We start from the raw sequence: 27,632 nt of genomic DNA, 5'->3' as shown, positions 1-27,632 counted from the left end.
ATGAGAGAGAGAGAGAGAGAGGAGAGAGAGAGAGAGAGAGAGAGAGAGAGAGAGAGAGAGAGACTTGATCCGCTAGTTCACTCCCAAATGCCTGCAATAGCTGACCTTGGGCCAGACAGAAGCCAGGAGCCAAGAATTCCATCCTGGTCTCCCACATGAGTAGCAGTAGTAGTTGTACTTCAGAAGGAAGCAGATTTTGACCCTATCGGAATAAGATCAAAGTCAGCGAACTCTAAAGGCTTCCATAGCCCTGGCAACTCATGACTAGAGCCTAGGGAGATTACTGACGCCATGAACAGGAGTGTCAAATTGTTAAGTCAGCAACAGGAGTCACTGTGTACTTACATCCCATGTGGGATCTGTCCTTAATGTACTATCTAATGTGCAGTAATGCTATAACTAGTACTGAAACAGTATTTTTACACTTTGTGTTTCTGTGTGGGTACAAACTGATGTGATCTTTACTAATTATATACTGAATCGATCTTCTGTATATAAAGATAATTGGAAATGAAAAAAAAAAAAAAAACCCTGGTGTTAAATTGGAAATGGCATAGAAAATTAATTTAAAAAAATATTATGTAGGATCTCTGTCTTTAATGTGCTGTACACTCTTATTTAATGCTATAACTAGTACTCCAACAGTATTTTTTTTTTTCACTATGTGTTGCTATATGGTGGCAAACTGTTGAAATCATTACCTAATATATACTAAACTGATCTTCTGTATATAAAGAGAATTGAAAATGAATCATGATGTGATTGGAAGGGGAGAGGGAGCGGGAAAGGAGAGGGTTGTGGGTGGGAGGGAAGTTTTGGGAGGGGGAAGCCATTGTAACCCATAAGCTGTACTTTGGAAATTTATATTCATTAAATAAAAGTTTAATTTAAAACAAACAAACAAACAAACAAATAACAGTTTTTAAGCTAATTCCCAGTGCCTTGAGCATCATCCTTTGGGCTCACTAAATGCTGCCCCAGTTTGTGGAAGTGACAAATTCCAAATGGCTTTGTCCCATTATGCAGAAGGAGTTTTGTATGTGGACAAACCTGTTCCTAAATGTGTAGCTGTTGTCAATAAGGGTACCATATAAGGCAAAATTGTATCAGAGATTTATCTTCTGTGAAGCCATTTATCTACAAATAAGAATATAGCTGGAAAATATTTAAAATATGTACAAATAAAATATAGGCAAAATAATTATGAGTAGATGCATTTTATAAATAAATATCAATATATTTAAACAATGAATAATAATTATAAACATTTTTTAACCCAGAATGTTTTTTGGGATGGTATCCCACTCATCTTGATTCAGGGTGCTTCTAGAGCTGCTTCCTTCTGAAGTACTTGGGCCCCTGCTACTCATGTGGGAGACCAGGATGGAATTCTTGGCTCCTGGCTTCTGCCTGGCCCAAGGTCAGCTATTGCAGGCATTTGGGGAGTGAACCAGCGGATCAAATCTCTCTCTCTCTCTCTCTCTCTCTCATCAGAGTCTGATGACCCTGGGGACCTGAGATAGTTTTGAGAATTCAGTTCTAATCAGCTGACCATCCTGTGGTATTGATATTGATTTGATTGCTTATTGTATCCAGAGAATGATTAGTTTCAAGGGATTTTATAAAGTAGTCTGAAAGTTTGTGAATCATTTGGTTAATGTAAAATAGGTTCTTTTACTAAAAGCAAGAACTTTAGGATCTCTAAGATGCTAATATCTATTGGAAAAAAGAGAAGATGATATAGTATTAGGTATTTCAGAGATTATTAAATATTCTTCACAGAATACTCATTAGCATCATTTTCTTTTTTGTCATTTTCCAATAAATTAAACTTTAATTCCAGATTTTGATTGTAATTTATCCAGCATTTTATATTTTTAAAATTTTTTTGGAAATAGATATATTTACTTAATTGGACATTGCATAATATACACACATATTGAAACATCACATAGCATTCCATAAGTAAACTTCTTATATATGTCTGTTAAAATAAAATAAAGAGCTGGAAATGCAACCTCAGGATAAGCTCCCTGCTCACAAAAGCCAGCATCCCATATCTGAATACCGGTTGAATACCCAGATACTTGGATGAATGGTCTTTCTCTCATTGTCTCTCACTCTCTATCACTTTGCATTTCAAAGAAATAAATCTTTTTAAAAATTAAAATAGAAAATATTTTTTAAAAATCAAAAAGATTATGTGCATCCATATCTCTCTTCTGTTCTGTGCCATTTACCAAAATATATTTATTTATTTAAGCTTTTATTTAATGAATACAAATTTCATAGGTACAGCATTAGGAATATAGCGATTCTTTCCTCCATACCCAACCTGCCACCTCCACTCCCATCCCACCTCCTACTCCCTCTCCTGTCCCATTCTTCATTAAGATTCATTTTTAATTATGTTTATATACAGAAGATCAACTCTATACTAAGTAAAGATTTCAACAGTTTGCACCCACACAGACATGCAAAGTATGAAGTACTCTTTGAAGACAAGTTTTATAGTTAATTCTCATAATATAACTCATTAAGGACAGAGGTCCTATATGGGGAGTAAGTGCACAGTGACTCCTGTTGTTGATTTAACAATTGACACTCTTATTTATGATGTCAGTGATCTCCCGAGGCTCTTGTCATGAGTTTCCAAGGCCGTGAAAGCCTTTTGAGTCCACTAACTCCATCAGTATTTAGACAGGGCCATAGCAAAGTGGAAGTTCTTTCCTCCCTTCAGAGAAAAGTACATCCTTCTTTGATGGTCCCTTCTTTCCACTGGGATCTCACAGAGATCCTTCATGTAGATCATTTTTTGCCATACTGTCTTGGCTTTCCATGCCTGAAATGTTCTCATGGGATTTTCAGCCAGACTGGAATGCCTTAAAGACTGATTCTGATGTCAGAGTGCTATTGAGGGCATTTGTCATTCTTTGGGTCTGCTTTGTGGCCTGCTTCCCATGTTGGATCATTCTCACCTTTTTAATTCTATCTATTGTTATTACCAGACACTTGATCTTATTTATGTGATCCTTTTTAGAATTAATCCCATCTATATGATCAGTTACACACTTAATATGATCACTTTAACATGTAAGATGGCATTAGTACCACCCAGCTTAATGGGACTTGGAGTCCCATGGCAAGTTTTATTCGAGTTCTCCTGTGCCTCCATATGAATTTCAGCATCATTTTATAGATGGGAGAAAAATGTCTTTGGTATTTTTATTGGGATTGTATTGAGTCTGTAAAATGCTTTTTGGAAGAACAGACATTTTGATGATATTGATTCTTCCAATCCATGAGCATGAAAGATTTTTCCATTTTTTGGTATCTTCTTCTATTTCTTTCTTTAATATTTTGTAATTTTCATCGTAGAGATCTTTGACGTCCTTGGTTAAGTTTATTCCAAGGTATTTGATTGTTTTTGTAGCTATTGTGAATGGGATTACCTTAGCAGTTCTTTCTCAGCCATGGCATTGCCTGTGTATACAAAAGCTGTTGATTTTTGTGCATTGATTTTATATCCTGCTACTTTGCCAAACTCTTCTGTGAGTTCCAGTAGTCTCTTAGTAGAGTTCTTTGGGTCCTCTAAATAAAGAATCATATCATCTGCAAAGAAGGATAGTTTGACTTCTTCCTTCCCAATTTGTATCCCTTTAATTTCTTTTTCTTGCCTAATAGCTCTGGCTAAAACGTCCAGAACTATATTGAATAGCAGTGATGAGAGTGGGCATCCCTGTCTGGTACCAGATCTCAGCGGAAATGCTTCCAACTATTCCCCATTCAATAGGATGTTGGCCATGGGTTTTTCATAAATTGCTTTGATTGTATTGAGGAATGTTCCTTCTATACCCAATTTGCTTAGAGTTTTCATCATGAAAGGTGTTGTATTTTATCAAATGCTTTCTCTGCATCTATTGAGATAATCATATGGTTTTTGTTCCGCAGTTTGTTAATGTGGTGTATCAAATTGATTGCTTTGCGAACATTGAACCATCCCTGCATACCAGGGATAAATCCCACTTGGTCTGGGTGGATGATCTTTCTGATGTGTTGTTGCATTCTGTTGGCCAGAATTTTATTGAGGATTTTTGCGTCTATGTTCATCAGGGATATTGGTCTGTAATTTTCTTTCAATGCTGCATTTTCTTCAGGCTTAGGGATTAAGGTGATTCTGGCTTCATTGAAAGAATTTGGGAGGATTCCCTCTTTTTTGATTGTTCTGAATAGTTTGAGAGGAATTGGAGTTAGTTCTTCTCTAAATGTCTGATATAATTCAGCAGTGAATCCATCCGGTCCTGGGCTTTTCTTTGTTGGGAGGGCCTTTACTACTGTTTCAATTTCTGTCTCAGTTATGGGTCTGTTTAGGTTTTCCATGTCTTCCTGGTTCAATTTAGGTAGGTTGCATGTGTCCAGGAATCTATCCATTTCTGGTAGATTTCCTTGTTTGCTGGCATACAACTCTTTGTAGTAATTTCTGATGACTCTTTATTTCTGTGTTGTCTGTTGTTACATTCCCTTTTTCATCTCTGATTTTGTTGATTTGGGTCTTTTCTATTTTTCAGTTAGTTGGCCAATGAGGTGTCAATTTTGTTTATTTTTTCAAAAAACCAGCTCTTCATTTGGCTGAATTTTTGTAATGTTTTTTTGGATTCAATCCTATTGATTTCTTCTCTGATTTTAATTATTTCTCTTCTCCTACTAGATTTGGGTCTGGTTTGCTGCAGTTTTACTAGATCCTTGAGATGCATTGAAAGCTCATTTATTTTGTGCCTTTCCAATTTCTTGATGTAGGCACCTATTGTTACAAAGTTTCCTCTTAACACTGCTCTTGCTGTATCCCATAAGTTTTGATATGTTGTGCTGTTTCCTCATTTACTTCCAGAAACTTTTTGATTTCTCTTTTAATTTCTTCTATGACCCATTGTTCATTCAGGAGCATGATGTTCAGTCTCCATGTGTTTGCAAATACTCTAGGGATTCCTGAGTTGCTAATTTCCAACTTCATTCCTCTATGGTCTGAGAAGCTGCATGGTATGATTCTAATTCTTTTGAATTTGCTGAGACTTGCTTTATGGCCTAGTATGTGGTCAATCCTAGAGTAGATTCCATGCACTGCTGAGAAGAATGTATATTCTTTAAATGTAGGATTGAAAGTTCAGTAGATATCTGTTAGATTCATTTGGGCTATAGTATCGATTAAATCTGCTGTTTCCTTGTTGATCTTCTGTCTGGTTGATCTGTCTATTTCTTAGAGTGGAGTTTTGAAGTCCCCCAGTACTATTGTATTGGAGTCTAAGTCTCCCTATAAGTCCCTTAACATATCTTTTAAATAAACCAGTGTCCTGTAATTTGGTGCATATACATTTATGATAGTTACATCTTCCTAGCAAATTGAACCTTTAATCATTATATAGTGCCCCTCTTTGTCTCTCTTAACAGTTTTCATGTTAAAGTTTATTTTGTCTGATATTAATATGGCTATGCCAGCTCTTTTTTCATTTCTGTTGGCATGGAATATCTTTTTCCAACCTTTCATTTTCAGTCTGCAAGCATCTTTGTTGGAAAGATGTGTTTCTTGTAAGTAGCAAATAGATGGGTTTTGTTCCTTAGTCCATTCAGCCAGTTTGTGTTAAAAAGTGGAGAGTTTAGGCCGTTAATGTTCAATGTTACTATTGATAAGTAGTAACTTTGCCCTGCCATTTTCCCAAAGATATTTCTAAATATTCTTTGAGCTTCCTGTGATCTTTTACTGGGAGGTTTTCTTCCTTTACCTTCTTTCATATTGATGACCGTGTTTCTGTATTTCTGTGTGTAACACATCTTTAAGCATCTTTTGCAGGGCTGGACGAGTGGCAACAAATTCTTTCAATTTCTGTTTGCTGTGAAAGGTCTTTATTTCACCTTCATTCACAAATGAGAGCTTTGCAAGATATAATATTCTGGGCTGGCAGTTTTCTCTCTCAGTACTTGGGCTATATCTCACCATTCCCCCCTAGCCTGTAGGGTTTCTGATGAGAAGTCAGCTGTGAGTCTAATTGGAGATTCTCTGAGAGTAGACGTTTCTCTCTTGCATATTTTAGAATATTTTCTTTCTTTTTTTTTTTTTTGACAGGCAGAGTGGATAGTGAGAGAGAGAGAGACAGAGAGAAAGGTCTTCCTTTTTGCCGTTGGTTCACCCTCCAATGGCCGCTGCAGATGGCGCATCATGCTGATCCGAAGCCAGGAGCCAGGTGCCTATCCTGGTCTCCCATGCGGGTGCAGGGCCCAAGCACTTGGGCCATCCTCCACTGCCTTCCTGGGCCATAGCAGAGAGCTGGCCTGGAAGAGGGGCAACCAGGACAGAACCGGCGCCCCAACCGGGACTAAAACGTGGTGTGCTGGTGCCACAAGGCGGAGGATTAGCCTGTTAAGCCACGGCGCGGGCCAGAATCTTTTCTTTATGTTTCAGTGTGGTGAGTTTGATTACAATGTGTTGTTTTGAGGATCTCTTTTGGTCATGTTTATTAGGGGTTCTATGAGCTTCCTGTACTTGGATTTCTCTGTCCTTCTCCAAACCCAGGAAGTTTTCTGCTAGTATCTCACTAAAAAGGCCTTCTAATCCTTTCTCTCTCTCCATGCCTTTAGGATCTCCTAGAACCCGAATGTCGTTTTTTTTTTTTTTCACAGTATCCTGTAGATTCCCAATAATATTTTTAGATTTCTAATTTCCTCTTTTTTTTTTTTTTTTTGGTTTGACTGTATACTTTCCTGTGCTCTGTCTTCTAAGTCTGATATTCTCTCTTCTGCTTCACTGATTCTGTTTTTAAGGCTCTCTAATGTGTTTGTCTTTCGATCTATTGAATTCTTCATTTCATTTTGATATCTCTTCACTATCACAGTTTCTTGTTCTACTAGTTGTTTCATTTCATTTTGATTCCTCCTTAAGATTTCATTTTCATGAGAGAGATTTTCTATCCTGTCCAGTAAGGGTTTCTGTAGTTCAAGAATTTGTTTTTGAGAACTTATAGATGTTCTTATCATAATTTTTTAAAATCTGTATCTTGCATTTCTTCTATCTAATCATCTTCATAATCTTGAATTGGGGTGTCTTGTTCATTTTTGGGTGTTGTAATGTTTTCCTTGTTCTTGTTTCCTTGGTTTCTGTGTTTTTTTTGCTTGGCACTGTGGAGATATTCTTTGGTTTCTTCTCCTTTTTTTTTCCTCACTGTGGTGGTTTTTCTCATTATACTTTGACTCTAGATTAAGTGGACTGTCTGCTTTTGATGGATCCTTAGAGGCTTGTGATGGGCGTGGCCAGAGAGCTCTGTTTTGTTCTTCTGGGTTAAGGGTATGCCAAAGGTGAAACACCCAGGTTAGGCATGGTAAATCTTCTCTCTCTCTTTCTCTCTCTCTCTTTTTTTTTTTTTTAATTCAGAAGGGAAGTAATTCCACACAGCTGAGTGGAATTAAAGGCAGTTAATATCTGAGCTCTTGTCCCTGTGGGTATAATATTCGTCTGCTCTGTCCCAAGGACCACACAAAGAATCTGTGCAATCCTCAGTGTAAGCTCAAATTCCCCTGTAATCTCTCAGTGGGTTGCCAAGGTTGCCGAGTTTGTGGCGTCTCAGGCACTCTGTGAGGTCTCTCATACACCCTCAGTATTTATTTTTTTCACACTCAGTTCATTAGCTCAACGCATTCACTAGGTCTTAACCTGCTGTTATTTCTCCCCACCAGAGTCAAGTTTCTATGTTTTACTGAGGGCTGGCGTAGCCCAGAAGTGACGTTGCTTTTATATATGTCCAAAATAGTACCTGCTCGTTGTCTTGTTCACCTTGTATGGTGAGTGGAGAGAGAGAGAATCGTACTGGTCCCTTTTATTTTTTTTTTCTCCCCTCTAGTTAGCCTGGTGAACTTTCCTCCATGGGGCTTCAAGCCTCATTCCCTCTAGGCTCTTCCTGCCACTTCCCCGCCAGTGTCTCGGGCTACTGAGGTTTCACCTCACCTACCTTTCCAGCTCTAGTGCCTAGACTCAGTGGCTGGGATCCTGAGCCATGGGCACCTGTGCCCTCCTCATAGGTCCACCATGTCCCCCTAGTTCCGGAAGAGTTTCCTTTGCTGTTTTTTCCTAATTCTTCACTGAGACTACAGGATCTCCACTTTTATTAAACTATCTTTTCCTGTACTATCAGTGTGCTTCCTCCCTATTCCGCCATCTTGGAGGAAGCCCTGAGATGTGTTTCTTGTAGGCAGCAAACAGATGGGTTTTGTTTTTTAATCCATTCACCCAATCTGTGTCTTTTTTTAAAAAATATTTATTTATTTATTTGAAGGAGTTACACACAAATAGAAGAAAGATAGAGAGAGAGAGAGGTCTTCCATCCACTGGTTCATTCTCCAACTGGCCACAATGGCTGGAGCTGCACCGATCTGAAGCCAGGAGCCAGGGAGCTTCTGTGTCTCCCACATGGGTGCAGGGGCCCAAGTACTTGGGCCATCTTCCACTGCTTTCCCAGGCCATAGCAGAGAGCTGGATGGGAAGTGGAGCAGCCGGGTCTTGAACCGGCACCCATATGGGACGCTGGCACTGCAGGCGGCAGCTTTGCCCATTACACCACAGCGCCAGCCCCAAGTCTGTGTCTTTTAACTGGGGAGTTGAGGCCATTTACATTCAAGGAGACTTTTGATAAGTAATGACTTTGCCTTGCCATTTTTACAGAAATATTCCTAGTTTTAATTTGAATTTCCTTTGAACTTTAACTGAGAGATTTTCTCCCTTTACCTTCTTTTGTAATGATGACCATGTTTCTGTGTTTCTGTGTGCAACACATCCTTAATCATCTTTTGTAGGGCTGAATGGGTAGTTAAAAAATCTTTCAATTTCTCTTTGTTATGGAAGGACTTTATTTCACCTTCTTTAAATGAGAGCTTTGCAGGGTATAATATTCTGAGATGACAGTTTTTTTCTCTTAATACTTGGATTATATCTCACCATTCTCTCCTAGCCTGTAGTGTTTCTAATGAGAAGTCTGATGTGAGTCTAATTGGAGATCCTCTGAAAGTACCTTTTTTTTTTTTTTTTTTTTTTTTTGGTGCACATTTGAGAATCTTCTCTTTATGTTTTACTGTGGTGAGTTTGGTTACAATGTGCTTTGGCAAGGATTTTTTTCTGGTCATGTCTATTAGGAGTTCTGTGTTCTTGCTGTACTTGGATGTCTCTTTGTTTTTTCAATCTAGGAAAGTTTTCTGTTATTATTTCACTAAAAAGGCCTTCTAATCCTTTCTCTCTTTTCATGCCTTCAGGAAATCCTGGAACCCATATATTGGGTCTTTTTATAGTATCCTGTAGATTCCCAACTGTGTTTTTTAGTTTTCTAATTTCCTCTTCTTGTCTTTGGTTTGACTGTATGCTTTCCTGTGTTTTCTCTTCTAAGTCTGATATTCTTTCTTGTGCTTCACTGATTTTGTTGTTAAGGCTCTCTACTGCATTTTTTTTATTCTATTGAATTCTTTGTTTCATTTTGATTTTTCTTTAAGATCTCAATTCCATGGAGAATCTTCTTTCATGTCCTGTATGGATTTCAGTGCATTTGCTTCTCATTACTTCTATGTAATCTTATGATAAATTTTTTGAATTCCATTTCTTGCATTTCTTCCATCTCAGCACCTTCACAATCTAGTACTGAAGTGTTGTATTCTTTTGGGGCATCATGTTGTCTTCCTTGTTTCTTGAGTTGGTGCATTTGTTGTTTGGCATTTGTGGAGATACTCTTTTTTTTTTTTTTTCCTGTGGGGCTTTTATCTTTGTACTCTGACTCTGTAGGTAAGTGGAATGTCTGCTTTCAGTGAATATTAGAGGCTTATAGTTGTTGTGGCCAGGGAGTTCTGTAGTTTTATTCAGTTCTCCAGGGTTAAGGGTGTGCTATGGTAACACACCCAGGTTTGGTGTGGTAAATCTTCTCTCTCTCTCTTTTTTTAATCAGAAGGGAAATTTATTCTGCTCAGCTGAGCTCCTCTCCTCAAAGGAGACCAGTGCCTGAACTCTAACCCCCGTGGGTATAATATTCATTTTCTCTGTCCCAAGGACCACACAAAGGATCTGTGCAGTCTTCCATGTAAGTTCAGATTCCCCAGCAGTGTCTTTCATCAGGTAACCAGGAAGCCCCGAGCATGTGGAGTCTCCTACTGTGACTGCCCAAAGTCTCAGCCACACTGTGAATCCTCCCACACACTCTCAGTTTTTTTTTCACAATCCCGGTTCAGAAGCCTCACAGTCACAAGCTCCTAACCCCTGTTAGTTCTCCCCACCAGAGTTGGGAGTCTCCACTTGGCTGATTGCTAGGCATGGACATGAGCTTGCAGAGCTGTTAGGTATGTTCCAAATGGTCCCCACTCTATTGGCTTGTTATAGGACGCCACTATAAAGTGATCAGGGAGAGAGAAATGTGTCTATCCTTTCTTTTCCTCCTCTAGTTTGGCAGGTACACTATCCCCCATGGGGCTCCAAGCTGGGTTCCCTCTAGGCTCTTCCTGCAGCTTTATTGCCAGTAGTTTGGGCTTCTTCAGTCTGGTCTCACCTCACTTTCCAACGATGGTGCAGAGGCTCATGGCTATTTGAGTCCCAAGTTGTGGCATCCATGTCCTCCACGTAGGTCCACTGTGTCTCTCTAATTTTGGTTTTCTCCCTGACTCTTTCTTGAGACTTCACTCTCTCCACTCTTTTTAAACTGTCCTCTGCTGGACTAGAGCAGTAAGATCCCTCCCTGCTCTGCCATCTTGGGACTCCTATGTTTGTTTTTCTAATGTTATTTTCTTACATTATTCTTATTAATAACTTTTAGGCCAATAGTGTTCCAGGGAATACAGTATGTAAAATATGATTTTAAAGAAATTTAAAAGTTTCTATAAATCCCTGGTATAGCTGAGATATTATTTCTAGATTAAATTCTAACAATTAGTAAGATTATATTAGCCAAATTTCATCCAATTGGTACGATCTGTCTTTTCCTATCTCAATTTTCAAATGATTCTCTTGGGAATTAACATATAGATTACTATAAGAAAAGCAAATTCTTATGGACGAACTCCATCTAATTTTGATTTATACTCATAGTTACATAGTTTTCCTTATCTATTTGATTTTTTAAAAATCACTAAATCAAAAGTAGGACATTGGTCAGATTTTCCTGCTGATTTTAGACAGGAGTTTAATTATAATTTGGTATAGTCAAATAATTACTTTCCAAACAGAAAATTGTCAGAATCAGATCTTTTTCTTATCAAATTTGGAGTATCCTAGCTACGTTCTTTCTTATTTAAAATGTGTAATTTACCAACAATGGGCCTTTGCATGCCATATTCACAGCTAGGGGCTAGGAATGGAGCTGCAACTTTTTGGTGCTTTTCAGTTCATATAGTACTGAAATATATCTGGTGGCATAGGTCTCTAGATGAGAGAGAGTCTCATGATTACAAGGTCGATGGAGACAATTGTTGTGAAGCATGTAGATAATATAATATGTGAAATATGGGAAGGGCAAAAAATTAACATGTATTCTCATACTAGAAGGTTGAAATAAAAAGCTCTGTGTGGATGTACACTTTTTACATTAGAGTTATGACTCGAAATTGCAAGTTGTCCAACTGTTTTGCCTATAGCTATGTAGATTTTTCTAAGATACCCCTAAAAAGAAAAATACTGAACTAAACCTTATATACTCTATCTCCATATTTTCAAGTATTTCTTATGGCAATAAAATTTTGGTTTTGGTGAAATGGCACTGAGTCACTGGATATTGTATTATTATTCAGAAGGGCTGGGTCCACTAGGATAACAAACTCCTCTAAATTTTAATGGCTCACAAGCTAAAAATTTATTTTTCTCCACATTACATTAACAATATGAAACACTTCAAAGAATTCATGTACGAAGCCGATGCTGTGGCATAGTGGGTAAGGCCCTCCACCTGCAGTGCCAGCATCCCATAAGGATGCCGATGTGAGTCCCCACTGCTCCACTTCTGATCCAGCTCTCTGCTGTGGCCTGAGGAGGCCTCAGGGGATGGCCCAAGTGCTTGGGCCCCTGGACCCATGTGGTATACAATGGGCACACCTCTGCCATTGTGGCCATTTGGGGAGTGAACCAGCAGATGGAAGATCTCTCTCTCTCTCTCTCTCTCTCTCTGCCTCTGTCTCTATGTAACTCTGCATTTAAAATAAATAAAATAAATCTTTAAAAAATTCATGGAAATGGACTTAAAATATAAGTTTATTTTGGTGCAAAAAATTGTTGAAATCTATGTACCCAAGAGGTACTCAACAGTTCATGGAATGTGAATGTAATGAAAGAATTATGCATGTATTTCAAACAGCTTTTGTACTGCAATAAATTTATTTTTAATTTGATTTTTTCATAAATGTTTTGAAGCAACCTTGTATATACTGGTCTATAATGGTGACCTATAACTCTGTTCCCCATGTTCTTCACTCTGAACTCAGGAAGGTGCAGTCAACTTTTACTTAGATCATTGCTGGTTTTATGACAGAGAGGGAAACAGAAAGAAAACCATGTGCTGGCTCTTACAGCTTCTGTCCATCAGTGATGTGTGTTACTCTTTCTTGGCCAAGAAGTGATCTTAAGGCCAAGCTTGGCAATAATGGGATTCAAAAGTATAAGTCTTAGTCAGAGAGAGCAGTGAATATTTTTGAACAAGAAAGTAGTTCATCATGGAGCTCCTGAGTCTGTTTAGGGAGAGAGGATAGTCTCAAGGAACTCATCGTTGTGCTAGAAGCTTTCTGGGTGCCAACTCCTGGCCTAGAGGCTCTTGAGTTGGGAAATTTAATTCGTCAGCTTGTCAACACACATCAGTCTTCTCAGTGCTTCAGAGTGGTCTAGATCTACAAGGCAGGTTTAGAACTCTGATTCAGTCCAGAGACATACTATAGCCTGCTGTGTGCTTTAGAGTTTGTGGAGTCCATAACAACTGTTTTTGCAGCCTGGAAGGAGACTGAAAGGCTAGCATTGAAGGGCTGGCAGCATCCACATGTCAGTACTATCTTCTTCATTTTTTTTTTTTAAGATTTATTGATTTATTTGAAAGTCAGAATTACACAGAGTGAGGAGAGGCAGAGAAACAGAGAGAGAGAGAGAGAGAGAGAGAGAGAGAGAGAGAAACAGAGGTCTTCCATCCACTGGTTCACTTCCCAATTGGCCACAACAGCCGGAGCTGCACTGAAGCAAGGAGCCTGGAGCTTCTTCCCGGTCTCCCATGTGGGCGTAGGGGCCCAAGGACTTGGGCCATCTTCTGCTTTCTAGGCCATAGCAGAGCACTGGATGGGAAGTGGAACAGCCGGAACCCGAACCAGCGCCCGTATTGGATGCTGGCACTTTATTACCACTATGCCACAGTGCCAGCCCCTCGTACCACCTTCTTAGCACCAACTTTTGCCATGGATCTTTCCCCAACCCATGTCCAAGATAATGAAATCCAAGCTGTATGCACCATTTTGGGGAGGGGGAAAAGGAATTGAACTCTGTACAGCTCTTTCCAAAGATCCAGAAGAGCCCTTACCCAGGACCTTCAGCCTGGATCAGCCCTGGCTGTTGTGGCCATTTGGGGAGTGAACCAGCAGGTGGAAAATCTCTCTCTCTTTTTCTGTATGTGTCTCTCTCTCTGTATCTCTGCCTTTCAAATGAATAAATAAATATTTTTAAAAATAAAGACTTACCTGGTACCTTTTATACTTAATATATTTTATATTTAATCAGTCTCCAAAAAATGTCACCACATTCACAGGTGACACATCCTCTGTGAGCAGATGCCTCTGTCACTCAGCTCAAGCTCTGGGACCCCACGCTGGGTCCTTTGCCTGACATAAATATTCTCCTCATCCACCTTGGGCTCTGATACATCCTGCAGACCACTGTGGCTCTTTTCTCTTCCTTGTCTGAATGACTACTACTTTTTTTTTTAGTTTCTTTATTTTGTTTATTTAATTCCAAAATCATTTCTTGAGTAAAACAGAAAGAGGTAGGTCTTCAGCCAACATTTTTCACCCTGTGATGCTCATGGGATTCCCATCTTTTGTGGTAAGGGTAGGGTACAGATTAGAGAAAAAAAGCATATCCATTCCCAGGTTATGACTCAAGACCAAGTAACTTTTGAATAGAAGAGCTGTGGATGACTACTTCTGTTAGTCCTCATGGATTTGGGACTGAACTGCTATGGAAGGGAAAGAAAAGGGAGGGGAAAAGGAACAGGAAGACAGTAGGTCATAAGTCACTGGGATCCCATGCAAACTATAGAATAAAAAACTCCAACATTGATAAGAATGTGAAAGACCTATCAGTCAGGTTTACATTGCTATAGAAAAATACCTAAGGTATACTAACTTTAAAAATAAAAGGTACTTAACTCAGTTTCTGGAGATTTAAGGGCACAGAGCCAGTAGCAATAGCTTGTTTCTGACAAGCATCTCATGGCAGTTGGTGTCACAATGGTAGAACTATGTAACAGAGGAAGAGATCACATCACAAAAACAGGCCAGGGAGCAACTGAAAACCGTTTCAGGCCTTGAAAAAAAAATTTTTTTTTAGTTTGAATATTTTTAAAAGATTTATTTATTTATTTGAAAGAGATACAGAAAGAGAAGGGAGAGAGAGAGAGAGAGAAAGGGAAAGAGGTTTTTTTCCATCTGCTGGTTCACTCCCTGCATGCCTACAATGGCTGGGGCTGGGCCAGGGTAAAACCAGGAGCCAGCAGCTTCTTTTAGTGCTCCCATGTAGGTGTAGGGGCACAAATACTTGGACTATCTTCTGCTGCTTTCCCAGGTGCATTAGCAGGGAGCTAGATCACAAGTGGAGCAGCTGGGACTCGAACTGTAGCCCATATGTGATGCCAGTACTGCAGGTGGAAGCTTAACCTTCTATGCCACAGGGTCAGGCCCAGGCCCAGGCTTTTATAGTAATACTTTCTCATGAGCTCAAGATTCCCATCAAAACCTAAGGATCTCTTACTAGGTCTTACCCCTTAAATGTTGTACCTTTCAACATTACCACACTGAGGACAAAGCTTCCAACATATGAAACTTTGGGGGACATACTGAAACCATATCCAGATCATAGCAGTATCTCACAACCCAGAAAGAGTACATTTTTTTCTGTAGGCCTCATTGCAGTTTCCAGTTACTGTGTTTTTTGGTCAAATATTCATAGTCAGTTATGGCTTTGGAGTCTGATTCTCAAATTAGAGAAAAGCTATACACATTTGCCGGACAACGTCAGTTACTTGGGAAGTACCCAACAGGGGAAGGGCATCAGGAATTGCCCCAAGTAAAGGTTCTGTTCTGTGTGGGCAAATTCTCTGCTTCTCTTACAGGAACAGAATTCAGTCCCTGTAGATACAAAGGACAAGTGTGTCATATGACTAGGACCTGTAACTCCTATCTTCTTGGATTTGTAGAATTATTTCTTTAATAAACAATATATTCTGAAGATAGCTCATATGATGTAATCATGCTCATTGTACACAGTAGAGACAAAATTTTATTTCAGGAAGATCAGAAACTGCTACTGTTCGTTGTTTGTAATTCTTCAGACACATGGCATTTTGCCTATATATTTATTAATGTACATGTGTGAATAAATGCATATATCATGGAATCTACTAAAAGGTAATGTTACTTAACAGTCACATTAGTCCTTATTAAATCATATTTTTAGTGTATTGAAGTAGATTTTAGGGAGTATGCTTTGACAACAGTATATGTAAAACCATTTGTTTTAATGGTTTTCCTACTGGAACAATATAAATAGCCTTGTCTATTAGTTCTTAACTTCTCTAGAAATGTGCACTCTGAACAGATTGAAAGTAATTTGCTGTGTGATTGTTCAATTTAGTATTTTTATAGGAGAATATACAGATATAGTAACGTGCATAAAAAGGACACAATCAGACATCTATATAAAATTAGCATAGATGAATCCTAATTGTAGAATTTAGATCCTTGAAAGAAATGAACCTCATTTATTTCCAAAAGGGCAAATTAGATAAGAAATCCAATTAGTTTCTCAAATCCTGCTTTCATCTCTTAAATCAGTTAATCAAAGATGCTGCCTTGGTACTACTTGCTTGAATTTGACAGAAGAGCCAAATGTCTAACGGGCTTATAAAACAAAAATATGAAATGTAATCTGTATTTATAATTCAAGTTGGAATCATTTGCCATTTTAACCATTTTAATGTTACTTTCCCACAAGGACAACTGCATTTGATGTTTTATAAAAAAAAATCTTGATTCTGAAAGGGTGCCTCTTTTTGTTTATTTCTCCCATGTTACCGAGAAAATACTTCTGATTTTTAAAATTCTTTTTATATTCAAGACAGTTATATGAATAACTATTGATTATGTTGATTCCAGCTTTGGAAGGTGTTCCTTTTCTCTTTTCTTCCCTTCTTTGTGCCTCTTCCTTCATTTTGTCCTTCTCCTTTCTTGCCTATGTCAATGTTGTTAGTTCACATCTGCTCTGGACAGGGTCAGAGTCATCAGGAGTGAAAAAAATGACTGCCAGGAAGTCAACCTTCAGTTTTTAAACTAAATAACTTGACAGCCTTTTAATTTACACTCCTGTCAGAGATGGCATGGAATATGTAGACTCTGTTACTGGTTTCTGACATTTCACACTATTGAAAGTGTGGAAGTTGAAATCTAGAAACTTCATATTGCTAAAAGGACATACTAATTTCTTTATCATACATGCCTTTTAAAGTTTTATTTTAAAGAATTGTGAAAATGACATCCTAGAAACGAATTGTTTTGGAAACTATAAAAATGTGCTTCTAGCTGATGTGAAATGCAATCTACTTTTGGACAATTGGCCAGGTACAAAAAGCCCAGCAGCTATGTTATCTAAAAATGTTTTTATGAACAGGTCTCTCATAGTTTACTATGATAAATGATGTTATGGTAACTAGTTAAAAATGAGCAACTTTTAAAATAACTTTCCACTTTGCAATTTTTTTTTAGATTCCTATGACCCAGGAATCATCTTTCTCTCATAGAGTGTTTGATAAACTTCAACACATGTGCTGTGGTTGGTTTCCAACATTAACCTGATTCTTTTAAATTGTCTAAGGATGTGTCTAAAAGAATGTCAAAAAATACACATTATGACACATAAAATTTACTTTATAGGTCAATGGAAACTTAAAAATCCAAATACATAATAGGAAGTATAATCAAGTAGTAAGTCAGAATTAATTTCCTTTTTTTATCCATGCTTATTTTTTTAAGGATTTATTTATTTATTTGAAAAGCTGAGTTACAGAGAGGCAGAGGCAGAGAGAGAGAGGGAGAGAGAGAGGTCTTCCATCCACTGGTTCACTCCCCACATGGCCACAATGGCCAGAGCTGCGCCGATCTGAAGCCAGGAGCCAGGAACTTCTTCAGGGTCTCCCATGTGGGTACAGAGACCCAAGCACTTGGGCCATCTTCTACTGCTTTCTTAGGCCACAGCAGAGAGCTGGATTGGAAGTGGAGCTGCCAGGACCCAAAGAGGTACCCATATGGGATGCTGGCACCACAGGTGGCGGCCCTACCCACTATGCCACAGTGCTGGCCCCATCCACACTTATTTTGAAATCTATTGCTCCAGTTCCTCAAATTAATAGGAATTTATGGACTGATGTATGTTTGATGGTAGCAGTTACAGAAAATACAGTCACACATTTAGATACTTCAAAAATTTTTACAGATGACTTTTTATTTAGTAGTCACATCCTTTTTTGATAAAAGCATTTAATAGCATGATAACAATTACGGCTCAATAGTGGCTATCATTTATTGAAGATTTAATACATACTGGACTCTCATTATCTAATTCTTTTAAAAAATATTTATTTATTTATTTGAAAGTCGGAGCTACAGAGAAAGAGAGGGAGAAACATTCACTAGTTCACTGCCCATATGGTTGCAACAGCCAGGGCCAGGCCAGACCAAAGCCAGGAGCTTCATCTGGGTTTCCCATGTGGGTGGCAGGGGCTTAAACACTTCTGCTGATTTTTCCCAGGCCATTAACAGGGAGCTGGATCAGCAGTGGAGCAGCCGTGTCACCAACTGGTGTCCATATGGGATGCCAGCGTGGCAGGTGGCAGATTTACCTGCTGTACCACAATGCTGGCCCCTGTGCATCTCATTTAATTCTCATGACCACTCTACAAGGTAAATAAAATTATGTCTCTCTTACAGATGAGGAAATCGAGACTTAATGAGCTTAAATAAGTTTCCCATGATCTCACAGGTAGAAAATGATGGAATAATGAAGGACCCCAAATCTCTCTGATGAAAAAAATCCATAGAAATCCTTTCCATTATACCACATATTCCTTGAATGTTACAATGCAATTTGACACGTTTGTCTTTTTTTTTTTTTTTGACAGGCAGAGTGGACAGTGAGAGAGAGAGAGACAGAGAGAAAGGTCTTCCTTTGCCGTTGGTTCACCCTCTAATGGCTGCCCCGGTAGCGCGCTGCGGCTGGCGCACCGCGCTGTTCCAATGGCAGGAGCCAGGTGCTTCTGGTCTCCCATGGGGTGCAGAGCCCAAGGACTTGGGCCATCCTCCACTGCACTCCCTGGCCACAGCAGAGAGCTGGCCTGGAAGAGGGGCAACCGGGACAGGATCGGTGCCCCGACCGGGACTAGAACCCGGTGTGCCGGCACCGCAAGGCGGAGGATTAGCCTGTTGAGCCACGGCGCCGGCACATGTTTGTCTTTGAAAGCTCCTCTTGGGACAGGTGCTTGGACTAGTAGTTAAGATGCCGCTTTGGCTGCCTGCTTCTCATATCTGAATAACTGAACTCAAGTCCTAGTTGTGTTCCTGATTTCTGCTTCCTGTTAATGTGCAACTCTTGCAGGCAGTGGTGAAGGCTCAAGTAGTTGAGTCCTTGTCATCCATGACAGAGACCAGGATTGAGTTGCCACCTACTGGAATCATCTTGGCCCAGGCCATGTTACTGGCATGTGGAGAATGAGCCAACAAATGGGAGATTTCCATCAGTCTGCATTGCTCTCTCATTCTCCTCTCTCTCTCTCTCTCTTTCTGACTTTCAAGTACATTTTTTATAAAATATGTTTCTCTCATTCACTACTGAAACCTAAATCCCGAATCCTAGATTCTTGGTTTAATTTTTCTATACACTTAGTATGTATTGTATAGAATTATGTACAAGTATTTTCATTGTACATAATAGGCTCTGATATATATTTAAAGATTGGGTGGAAAAACTGAATCCAGAGCACTCCATTTTTACCCTTTTAATAGACAATAGCATCTTAAGAAACACTGATCTTCAGAGCACTGTAGGTTGGTGGAGACTTTGGGCAGCTTTGGGTACCTGGTCCCTGCAGAAGCATATCAGAAAATAAGATATTCATTCCTGAAACAACTTCTATTCCTGGGGAGTAGCTCTTGAATACACTGGCATTTTTCAAATACAATATCATTCAGCCAATCATTTCCCAGGATGTGTAGGGTTCTGAATGTGGAGTGTGTTTGTGTAAGCATCAGCATATTTTTTTTACCTGAAAGTCAATTCAGTGACAGTAGTTACAAAGGTCTCAGCCTCCTTTGAAAGTCATATCACAAATGCAAGAACTAAGAAATTAACCTTTTATTCCTTTGGTCACTGTCATGGGATCTTGAAGTTAAATAGATTTGTGCTATGTGGATTCAAATCAGCAGCTGTGTGCTATACATTACAGTGTTTTTTTTTTTTTTTTTTTTTTACATATCTAAAAGGCAAAGAGAGAGAGAGACAGAGAACAGGAGAGGAGAGGAGACAGACAAACAATGAAGAGAGGTCTCCTACCCACCACTTCACTCCTCAAATGCCTGCAGCAGATAGGGCCGGGTTAGGCTGAAGTGAGATCTAGGTGACAGGGACCTAACCACTTAAGCCATTACCTGCTGCTTCTTAAGTTGTGAATTAGCAAGAAGCTGGAATCTGAAGCAGAGCCAGGACTTGAATCCAGGGAGGCAAGCAACCCAAGCAGTGTCCTAAACACTATACCAAATGCTACCTCTGGAGTGTATTTTCTATCTATGAAATGCTGTGAAAAGAAGGAGCTAGAGACTGGTGCTGTGGTGCAGTGGGTTAAAACCCTGGTCTGCAGCGCCGGCATCCCATATGAGCGCTGGTTCTAGTCCCGACTGCTCCACTTCCAATCCAGCTCTCTGCTGTGGCCTAGGAAAGCTGTAAAAGATGGCTCAGGCACTTGGGCCCTTGCACCTGCATGGGAGACCAGGAAGAAGCTCCTGGATTCGGATCGGCTCAGCTCCGGCCTTTGCAGCCTTTTGGGGAGTGAGCCAGTGGATGACAGACCTTTCTCTCTGTTTCTCCCTCTCAGTGTAACTCTACCTCTCAAATAAATAAATAAATAAATTTTTAAAAATACTCTAAGAAAACGTCAGTCTAAGTACTTTTTAACTGGAATGAGCTCTATTTCACCATTGTATTGAGACACTGAAGAATAAGTATAATCTTTATTCCTCGTTGGAATTTCTTTGATTTTTTCCCCTTAGTTTTGTCATCTTCTCTAAAAGAAATGCACTTTTCACAGAAAGTAATTCTTTAGCTTTATGAGATTTGTGGTTCCGTCGGAGATAAAATAAGATGCAAATTATTAAAGCATGATCTGTTCGATCTCCACAGATTGGAGCCAAAAGGTCTGTTCATCCCAAGTTCCCAATATAGCATCTTTTCATTAGAGTAAGACCATGAATGGGTAAGCAGGTGCTCACTCTCCTGGCACCATGGAGCCCAGAAAGTTGCTCTTTCCATCTCAGTTTGTATTTCTGTATTCTGCACTGCATGCTACCAGTGCTGGCAGGAAGCATGTTTGAAACAGGACTAGCGCCTTATCTATCAAGTGAGTGACCTAAGATCCTAAAGTGAAAGAAATCCTGGAATGCCCACTTCATCTGGTAACAAGACTCCGCAGCTCATTCTACTAGAATCTGGGTTGCCTTCAGAAACTCAGCCTGTGACCTGGAGATGTGAGAAGTCTTGATTTACCTATCCTCCTTCTGCAGCTAATAGAACTGTCAGCTCTCCTGTCACTCAGCCATCACTGGTCCTCAAATACAATAAAAACTTTGAAAGTAATATGGCAAGTGGAGCATCCCAAGGGTATAAACCTTCTCAGAAATGAGGCTGCTTGTTTTACTGAATATTCTACTTCAACTATATGAATTCACAGCAAAGGAGAGTGAACATGATACAGACTTGAATTACAAAAAAAACTCAAGAGTAATTTTCTTTTTCATTTCAGCATGTTTGTATCACTTTAATCTATAAATGTCTCAAGGGTAGCAATGGAAAGTTGGGCCTTGCAAGGTCAGAAAAAACAACTCAAAGGAAGCCATGATTTTGTGTGTGTGTGTGTGTGTGTGTGAGTATTGGGAGATGTGTATGGATACCGATGATTAGTTGTAAGGGGTGCTTTGTCTGTCTAAAGGAAAACTAAAACCTAGGTTTCAGTAAATAACCATTATATTATACCAGATTCATTTGACCATGTAACATATTTGAGCTCTGATCTTGACTGGCTTTATTCTGTCTGCTGAGATTAGAGGGAGAAGATGCTCAAGCATAGATCACTAGTGCTTTACAAGTCACCCATGTTCTTCTTTGCACTCCCCAGAGTCACTTGCAGTTATGTTTAGGCTATGTGACTCAGTTCTGACCAAGTGGATCCGAGCAGAGAAAATATAAACCGTTAACAATCCTGGCCTATGAAATATCTCATAGAACTCTCTTGCTTTGTCATTTGATCTTGGAGACCATTTGTGCCAGGTGATATCACATCCAAGTAGGGGAGACTTGGGTTACTGGATTTCTGCTTTTAAGAGAAGTGCCCTGGAGTGCTTCATAACCCCAGTTTGGCTTTGAATGAGAGAAAGATAAACTTCTATTTATTAAGTTTATGAGGTTTTATCCCAACAGATCTAAAATGTGGTTCCTGGGTAGCAGTATCAGCATCTCCTGGAAGATTGTTAGAATGCAAATAATTAAACTTATTTGACTTCTACTGAATCAGAAACTCTGAGGATGGGGCCCAGCTATCTGTGTTTAGCAAACCCTCCAAGTGAGTCTTATCTATACTAAAGTTTTTAAGAACCATAGGTCTAAAAAAATCTTTTCAATAAAGGCATAACCCTAGATCTCAAGGATCTTACAGTATGAAAGGAAGATGACCTTACATCCTTTATTTGCTCTTATAGATTCCTTTCCTATTCGTAGGATATTAATAATATCCATAAGATGTGTATTTTATATATTCTTAGTATTTTAATATCCACAACATGATACTTTTGTTAAATGCCTTTCTCACTCACAGACATGTTCCATGAAAGCAAGGACTCTGTCTACAGTTATATCCCTGGGGCCTAATGGTGCTTGTCATGAAGAAGGAATTCAATAAATATTGGAATGAATGACAAGAAAAAGTGAAATAATCTTTTGTTATTCACGTTTGATTCTCCACCATGTTTCTAACATAGTCATAGCTAAAATGCCTACTGTAACCTCTGGGCAGAAGGTTCACCATGAAAGAAAGACTTTATAAAATGTTAAGATAAATAATTTTATGTTGAGGGGGAGATTTTTATTTACATTCTGCAAAGCAGAGCACTGAAGAAAGTAATTTTAAATTAGGTCAATGCTCTAAGTAACCTACATTTTTCTGCTTGTGTGTTTGGTTAGGGAAATGATGGAGAAGGTGTTAGATACTGAGAGAGCATGAAACACACAGAACAGATATCATAGTGTCTAGAGCTAAGTGGTCACAGCCACAGCCCTTTTTAGTTCAGGCTGAAGAAACCAATAACAGACTATTAATACTACGGAAACCATACTACCTCTAACAATGACATTTTTCTTGAGTCTATTTAGCCATCCTTGGTGATGCCGAATCCAACTCATAGTAGAGGTAGACTTTTGTGCTTGGTGAGAGTAGCTTATATTTGCTATTAGTCAAGTATGTTACTAATCTTCACAGCCTAGTTTCTCTTATTTGACATAAAAATTGAATCTATGAGTATTATTAAAGATTATTAAGTTATATTTAAAATTTGTAGCTTAGTTTATAATCTCAATTAAAATGACAATGAAATATTTTTTCACAGTTAAAAATTAGAATGGGGGCCTGTGCTGTGGCATAGTGGGCTGGGCCTCCGGCTGTGGGGCCAGTATCCCATATGGGCACTGGTTCATGTCCAGGCTGCTCCTCTTCTGATCCAGCTCTCTGCTGGGAAAGAAGTGGAAGATGGCCCAAGTGCTTGGGACTCTGCACCCACGTGGGAGGCCTGGAGGAAGTTCCTAGTTCCTGGCTTTGGATTGGCCCAGCTCTGGTTATTGTAGCCCATTTGGGAGTAAACCAGTGGATGGAAGGCTTTCTTCTCTGTATTTCCCTCTCTCTATCTGTAATTCTGCTTCTCAGATAAATAAGTAATATCTTTTAAAAAATTAGAATGATGTCAGAAAATAGTGAAGTAGGAAGCTCAAATGGTCAGTGGTCAATGCCCTCAATGAAGCAATCATTATGCTGGGGGTAAAAAAACAGAACCAACTGTTTTGGAACCCTGGAACTTGACCAGACTTATGTAGCGACCAGGAAGAGTTTGATAGAGACTGCTGAGCTTTGCTAAGAAAGGATCACGTGTGACTGAGACCATCCCCATTCTTTAGCCTCTAGGTGACTGTGAGAATGGCTGTCCATGCTCTTTGAGCAGCTGGCAGGTGCCACAATGAGGATCTTGTCCTCTAAGAGTTGGAACTGTGCATTTTAGTTGGTATTGTGGTTCCCTAAGTGACTGGCTCAGATGCTTGCTTTTGTGTCAGGGTCCTAGGGCTTCTATAGCTTTCTTGGAGGTGTCTATGGAAAGTGTAAGGAGATATACAGTGTTAACAATTTAATCTAGACATTTAAAGAAGTTTTTATTAAGTCATAGACTGACTGTGAAGATAATGGAGCAGAAAAGTCAGTGACCACACAGAAACGAAGAATAGAGACTTTGCAAAAATAGTTTGAAAAGTCACTATGCAGATGGCCACTACAGCCCTCAACAAACAAGCAAAACAACAACCCATTAGAAGGAGAAGTATCTGATTTCCAGAATTACCATACTGTAATACAAAAAAGTGGTCAGTTCTCAACAACAAATATATTACAGAGCATACAAAGAACAAAACAACATTGCTTATCCACTGTGGGAAAAAAGAATTTGGCAGAAACTGTATATGATGAAGCTCAAACTTTAGAATTGCTAGTCAAAGGTGTTAAAAGTCGTGAATATGCTCAATGAAAATTTAAAAAAATATACTCAATGAGCTAAAGGAAAAAATTGGGCAAAGATTTAAAGGAATTTAAAACAATATATGAACAAACACGGAATATCAATAAAGAGATAACAATTTTAAAAAGAACCAAATAGAGTTTATGTAACTGAATTTAGTACTATGGCTGAAATTCAAAAATCACTTTGGATTTTAACAGATCTGAGCAAGCAGAAGAAAGATTCAGTGGATTTGAAGATATTATTGAAATTATTCAGACTGAGAAATTTTTAAAAATTAGCAAAAATGAGCAAAACCTGAGAGACCTATGGGACATGATCCAATATACATACCTATATGTCATTGAATTCAGATGGAGAAGAGAGAGAAAAGGAGCAAATGGACTAGTTCAAGACATATTAGTTGAAAACTTCCCAAATTTGATGAAAAACATGAGTCTACACATTTAAGTAGCTAAACAAGCCCCAAGTAGAATCAACTCAAAGATATACACACTGAGATTCATTATAAAGAAACTGTAGAAAACCAAAGACAGAGAGAATCTTGCAAGCTAAAAGAAATAAAGCAACAAATCATATATAAGTAATCTTCAATGAAGTTAACAGCTGATTCCAAATCAGAAACCATGGAGGTCAGAAGGCACTGGATGACCTAAGTACCGAAAAAAAAAAAAAAAAAAAAAAAAAAAAAAAAAAAAAAACCCTCTCAATGAAATCTTTCACCGGCAAAACTATCCTTTAAAAATGAAGGAGACATAAAGACATTCTCAGATAAATATAAGCTAATGGCATTTATTACAAGTAGGCCTACTTTACAAGATTGTTAATGGAGTCCACCTATTTTTTTTCTTGTATAGCCTATGCTTTTTTTGTATCCTATTTAAGAAAATTTTAATGAAGGATAATAAAATGTTTCTGCTGTATTTTCTTTCAGAAGTTTTATAGTTCTAGCTTTAATGCTTAAATCTATAATCCATTTCAAGTTAATTTTTGTATATGATGTGATGTAAAGTTTGAGATTCGTTTTCCCCTGTATTTATATTGAATTTTCTCAGCACCATTTGTTGAGACAACTGTACTTTCTTTGTTGAATTACATGTAAACCTATGTAGAAAAAAGTCAATGACCATACAAGTGTAGGTCTATTTCTGCATTTAATATTCAGTTCATTTAGCTCTATGCCTTCTTTTACATCAATACCACACTAACTTAATTACTCTAGCTTTAGAGTAAGTCTTGAAATCAGGTAGTGTAAATTTTCCAATATTGTTCTTCCTTTTCAAAATTATTTGGCTATTCAAGCTACTTTGTATTTCCATATAAACTTAAGAATTGGCTTGTCAATTTCTACCAAAAAAAAAAAAAAAACCCTAAGGTGAAATTTTTATTAGAATGGAATTGAATCTAGAGATCAGTTTGGAAAGAATTGACATCTTAATAACATTGACTCTTCCAACTCACAAAAGCGGTCTCTCTTTCTTTTTTATTTAGGCCTTTTCCAATTTCTCTCAGAAATGCTTTATACTTTTCAGTGTATTGGTTTTGATCATATTTCATTAAATGTATCTTCAAGTATTCAATAATATTTGCTGCTATTGTAACTGTATTTTTTTTAAATTTTATTTATTTATTTTTTTTAATTTTTGACAGGCAGAGTGGACAGTGAGAGAGAGAGAGACAGAGAGAAAGGTCTTCCTTTGCCGTTGGTTCACCCTCTAATGGCCGCCGCGGTAGCGTGCTGCGGCCGGCGCACCGCGCTGTTCCGATGGCAGGAGCCAGGTGCTTATCCTGGTCTCCCATGGGGTGCAGAGCCCAAACACTTGGGCCATCCTCCACTGCACTCCCTGGCCATAGCAGAGAGCTGGCCTGGAAGAGGGGCAACCGGGACAGGATTGGTGCCCCGACCGGGACTAGAACCCGGTGTGCCGGCGCCGCAAGGCGGAGGATTAGCCTATTGAGCCACGGCGCCGGCCCGTAACTGTATTTTTAAAGTATCAGTTTTTAATTATTCATCTGCAAGTTGTAGTTTTTGTGATGACTTCATCTCCAGTGACTTTGCTTAATTTTTTTGTTAACTAGTAATGTTTTAGCAAATTCCTTAGTGTTTCTTACATATATAAACATGTCATCTGTGAACAAATAGAATTTTGTTTATTTCTTTCCAACTTGTATGTCCTTTTCTTTTTCCTTTTTTCAATTTGTAGCTGTGGCTTTTAATACAGTCACTGTGACTGGGTTCCTGTCCTTACATTATACTGCCTTCAGTCAGTAATTGTAGGGTTATTCTCATTTGTTTTCCTTCTCTCTGGGGTCATAGTTCTATATTATCTAATGCTTAATTGCTGAAAATAGTTGTTTCCTATATGTTTCTGGCTTTCTAGTTGTTTACGGTGGGAGGGCAATTTCAAAGCCAGAGAGAAAATGCCATCCAGAGACATTTTAAAGCAATTTAAGCTTTATACCAATATTATGCCAGATCACTAAAAAAATCATGTACCCACTTCATAGAATTCTACTTCATAGAATTGTGAATTAACATTAAATTAACATTAAAACAGCAGTAGTTTTTGAGGGTTAGTCTTTGCAATTGTTAAACATGGATTATTTGTCTTTTATTTTTTATTATTTTTAAAGACTTATTTTATTTATTTGAAAGAGTTACAGGGAGAGGTAGAGACAGAGAGAGAGGTCTTCCATCTGCTGGTTCAATCCCCAGATGGCTCCAATTGGCTGGAGTTGCACTGATCTGAAGCCAGGAGCTAGGAGCTTCTTCCAGGTCTCCCACGTTGGTGCAGGGCCCCAAGGACTTGGGCCATCTTCTACTGCTTTCCCAGGCCATAGCAGAGAGCTGGATTGGAAGTGGAGCAGCCAGGACTAGAATCGACACTTATATGGCATGCTGGCGCTTCAGGCCAGGGCTTTAACGCGCTGCACCACAGCGCTGGCCCCGGGAACATTTGTCTTTTATAAAGCTGTATATGGAGATAGTTTTTTTATTATTATTATTTTTTATTTTTTTTATTTGACAGGTAGAGTTATGGACAGTGAGAGAAAGAGAGAGACAGAGAGAAAGGTCATTCTTCCGTTGGTTACTTCCCAAATGGCCACCATGGCCAGTGTTGCGCTGATCCGAAGCCAGGAGCCAGGAGCTTCTTCCTGGTCTCCCACATGGGTGCAGGGGCCCAAGCACTTGGGCCATCCGCTACTGCCCTCTTGGGCCACAGCAGAGAGCTGGACTGGTAGAGGAGCAGCCAGGACTAGAACCACCGCCCATATGGGATGCCGGTACCGCAGGC

At 38.9% G+C, this 27,632-nt stretch overlaps 1 protein-coding gene across 3 annotated transcripts in view; it reads left to right on the top strand.

The window, feature by feature from the left end:
- UBE3D (ubiquitin protein ligase E3D) overlaps window positions 1-27,632 on the top strand; it is a 460,276-nt gene that overhangs the window by 236,369 nt on the left and 196,275 nt on the right. The gene's annotated exons all lie outside the window — the stretch shown is intronic.

Source organism: Lepus europaeus, chromosome 3, assembly GCF_033115175.1.
Source record: "Lepus europaeus isolate LE1 chromosome 3, mLepTim1.pri, whole genome shotgun sequence".
NCBI lineage: Eukaryota > Metazoa > Chordata > Mammalia > Lagomorpha > Leporidae > Lepus > Lepus europaeus.
The sequence above is the reverse complement of the archived record's forward strand: the minus strand, read 5'-3'. Positions and strand labels throughout refer to the sequence as shown.